This window comes from Rhagoletis pomonella, unplaced genomic scaffold, assembly GCF_013731165.1.
Source record: "Rhagoletis pomonella isolate Grant_MI unplaced genomic scaffold, Rhpom_1.0 Rhpom_scaffold_00003, whole genome shotgun sequence".
NCBI classification, from domain to species: Eukaryota; Metazoa; Arthropoda; class Insecta; order Diptera; family Tephritidae; genus Rhagoletis; species Rhagoletis pomonella.
The window spans coordinates 95,231,018-95,235,281 of NW_023458557.1; positions in this window are offsets into that span (position 1 = coordinate 95,231,018).

Consider the following 4,264-nt stretch of genomic DNA (forward strand, 5'->3'; position numbering starts at 1 on the left):
AGAATAGACCAAATTGTCGTGCTAATTTCGTTTCCAAACGACAACGACAAAGCGAACGTCCGAAAACAGAAAAAACAAAACCAGTCTTAAAAATAAATATCATGACACCTGCGCACCTGGCAGTGTGCAGAACATAGGATCTGGAATAAAATATTTAAAGTTATCTAAAGTTAATGTGACCATCCAGAAGCATTGCATATATGTACATAAAATTTTTGCAAATTTTACTAAGAGAAAAAGGGAAAATAAACCATCTGCAGAAACACTGCGCTCTAATAATGCAGTTACCAGAGAAGTTATATCTTTCAGACTCACGAAAAAAAAACAAAGATTTCACCATCTCATTCTCATAGAGAGAGGTGGGAATTAATTTAAGTACTATAGCACAGCTTTAGATTTGGTTACAGGTAACAAAATCAATGGAAATAATGTCAATTTACACTATTTCGCATACTGGTGTAATATAAAATCAATTGACAATATTATCTACCTTTTCAAAAGCGAAATAAAATCCATTGACATTATTGCTCTTTCAAACATTAAATTTGCGTAGTTTCGTGGCGGCCCACGTCCGCACGCCACACTGTTTCTTCGTTTCAATAATGTTCACTTTATTTTTGGAAACGAAACATGTTTTTCAAGTTCTGGATAATTTCTACATTCTTTATCAAATATTTCTTGTATTCCAGCTCTTTTTGCGTTTCGGTATTCGCGTCGTGTTTTTATTATATTCGCAATTTTAAGTTCATGATTGCGATGATTAATAGCACTGAGAATTCGCCGCTGGAGCCGCTTTCATCTATGGAAACACTTACGGGAGAATGTTTATTGTAACATTCATATCTCAGTTAAGATGTAAGAACATTTTTTCTTTGCATCGACATACTTTAAGTATTGTTGACGCGTTTTCCATTTGAATTACTTTATTTCCAAATTTTTGCTTATTTCTCTTTTGAAAAAATAATAACGAAAAATTGATTTTATTTCGCATCACTATAGAAAATAGTGTCAATTGACGTTATTTCCGTTCATTTTGTTACCTGTCACCTTAGATTTGACGGTGAAGACGGTTGTAAGTTTCAAGAGTATCATTGTACTTCGCTTAGAAGTCCACTTGAGCGTCTATAGTCTAGAACTGGTCAGACAAAAACATGCAGCTTTGCACGTGGAGATTTTCATGGAGCTTAGTTAGTTATAACCCCGACACTAGGACTTCTATCGGGTAACCGGTTTTGTAAACTCCATTTACTTTCCTTGGACTTCGTGTATCCAGCTATTATTCTTATTGACGTTTTCCAAAAAAAAACATGCTTTTGTTGGGATCTCTGTTATCTTCTTTAGAGCACTTAAGTGGAAAAAATTAGCAGATGGCGCTGAAGTTAAGCGAGTAGGTTGGCTAATGGAGAAATAAATAATCCAATGCAGTTAAATACTGTCTTCGTAGCTGCCGCCTACCAACTAGGCGTAAATATGAGTGGTGTAAAGAGAAAGGCCAATTTGCTGCGCAGGGACTTCAATACAAAGTTACCTATTTATATGGTTTATGACCAGAGAAGAATGGAGCGTAGAGCTACCGTTGACAGATGGAGGTATGGAATGACTTAATAAGACCACAGATGTTCGCAAGTTACACCGTCCTATTGAAAGTACATACATATTTCACCAAGTCCATGTCATCTAACTCAGGCCATACAAACTAGGCCATTATATCACAATAACTCCTGTTCACCGTAACAGCGTTAGCGGTATCATTTTCGAAAAGGTACGGTTCGATGACTCCGACACAATTAATTTATGTGAAAGATCTGCATCATCTTTGTATCATCCTATATATCCATCTATACTGTACTGACGCACAGTGCAGCCGAAATCCAAAAGTAAGATCAAAATTGGAAACCAATTTCCAGATAGGCCTTTTTCATCATTAAGTTGGCTAAAGGGATCTCTTATGAAGCGAAGCGACCTGTACTTTAAGTCCCCTCTTTAGTTTCAGTCGGAATGTAGTCTTCGCCCAAGCGCAACATTATGGTAGATTCAAAGGGATTAGTTATAAACGTGTAAATGTACTTTCCAGTAAAGGAAATGCAACAAAACCAATACGTAAAAAATTTTGTGAATATCAACACTGTAACAGAACTTTGAGTTGTTAAATGAAAGTGTAATAAGCGTATTGGAGGTTACTTAGAAAAGTATTAGCTGCTGATTAAAATAAAATTCAGCTGCCCAAATCTGCGTCTGAATATTTAGTGTACTTTTTTTTAACATGCTTACCTATACGTATCAAGAGCCCTAACCGCCAAAAAGACGTAAGACGTAATTTTAATTTTGATGCAGAAATGCATCTAGCTGCTCTAGGAACATTTCTGCAAGAGAAAAAATTTAAAAAATGTCGCTTACGAGTTTTTGGCGGTTAGGATTTGGTATTAGCTTCACCTGTATGTAAAAATGTCAAGCTTTTTAATTAGATTTCACAGAAAGATTTTGGGTGTGAAGTTTTGTAGCTCATTTAATTTGAGTATAGTAGAGTACTAGTTTAAACATTTTTGGATTTTTTTTTTTCGTTGAAGGTGTTGCTTTTTTTCTTCATATCATCGAACATACTACCATGATACAAAAATAGGAAGGTAGAACCGCTGAGAGGAATTTTTCAAATTCTTGACGTTTGCAAGCAATTTAAATTTAATTTTAAAATTTTACATACCAACTCACAAACACATTCCCATTTTCAATCTCAAACAACAACAACTTTGAACAATTACTTTTTTTTACTCTCAATTTTATATGATTTTAAAATGTTGGCAAACTTCAAAAAAAAAAAATCATGGCCGACGAATTGAGAGAATTAAACCGTTCTCTCAATTTACTCAACTTACTATGTTTTTATCATGGAACATACCGAGCCCTAACCGCCAAAATAACGTAAGCGACATTTTTTTCAAAATTTTCTTTTTGATGCACAAATATTCCTAGAGCATCTAGATGCATGGAAGAAAATGACTGGCACTGTCCACAAAAAAAAAAAAAAAAAATCAACGATATGTCTACATACTCAAAACCTTTCTAAGAAATCTAATTAAAAACGTCGAGATTTATCAAAAGCCATACTGGATCCGCCATTTTGAATTCTACAATTCTGGCAGCGGATTCGTAATAAGCGACCCCTGAAACCCCCTAGTACGAAATTTCGCATCATTTATTTGAAGCTTCGAATTCTGGCCGCACTTTTGGTTTGCGAGCGCACTTTGTGACGGTTCTATGATGCCGCAGGGAAAAAGAGCGAGGCCCTACACGGAGTACCTGTGTTTTCAACTGCAAACAGACTGCAATGTCTTTGAAGCTAAGATTTATGCGCCATTTAAACGTCCATTTTTATTGCTTTTCCGGAAATAGCCGTGACAAGTCAGCTTATAAAATGGCCGAATGTGGACCAAATAAGTTGAGTGTGAGGCCTTAAGTTTATTCTGACAGCGAGTAAATCACACAGGATAACTTAAAGCACAGGTTCACAACATAGTAGGCGGCAGCCCTTGAATTAGTAATTTCTCTAACCATTTCTAATTGCAAACCAATACAGTTCCACAAATTTGATGGATGAATAATGAAAAGAATGAATGATGAAAAGAAGAAATGGAAGAGCGTAACTCAGTTGGAAATATTTAGCTGAAATAAAACTCAACGAACCCCGAAGTGCTCGAATGATAGAATAAATAGGCAGAAGTTAAAGCAAGTGCCAGCAAGTGTGTGCCTGTGTGTGTGAGAAGTGGTTATCCCGTGAGTCTTCTTGCTGCTCGGTTATTTCAGCTGGTTCTGCTACACAAAATTTCTTCGCTTGCTGATATGCAAATTTCTGGCGTTGCCAGGCTGCTTACTTGGGCAACCCATATATATATATATATTTTTTTTTTTTTGTATCTCAAGTTATGTCAATTGTGTGTGCACGTTTTACCCTTTGTATTAGTCGTATCAGTCTTTTACTTTTAATGCATTGGCTTTGCTTAACTTCTTCAAATATGCACCAGTTTCGGTGGGTGGAATATAATATCGGCATGCGTATGTATGTACATACGTACATAGTTATGCATACATGCTTGGTTGGGGTAGATTGATATGAATTTTCCCTACTTCGCATGAAAATATGAAGAAAATACCGAAAAATGTGCACGTGTTTTTTGGGTTGGCAGCAGTTTGGGTGAGGAGGAAAACTTTTTTCCAAAAATTCGCCTGTGGAATGAGTAAATGTGGATACGGAATTGGCCGTTTGGTT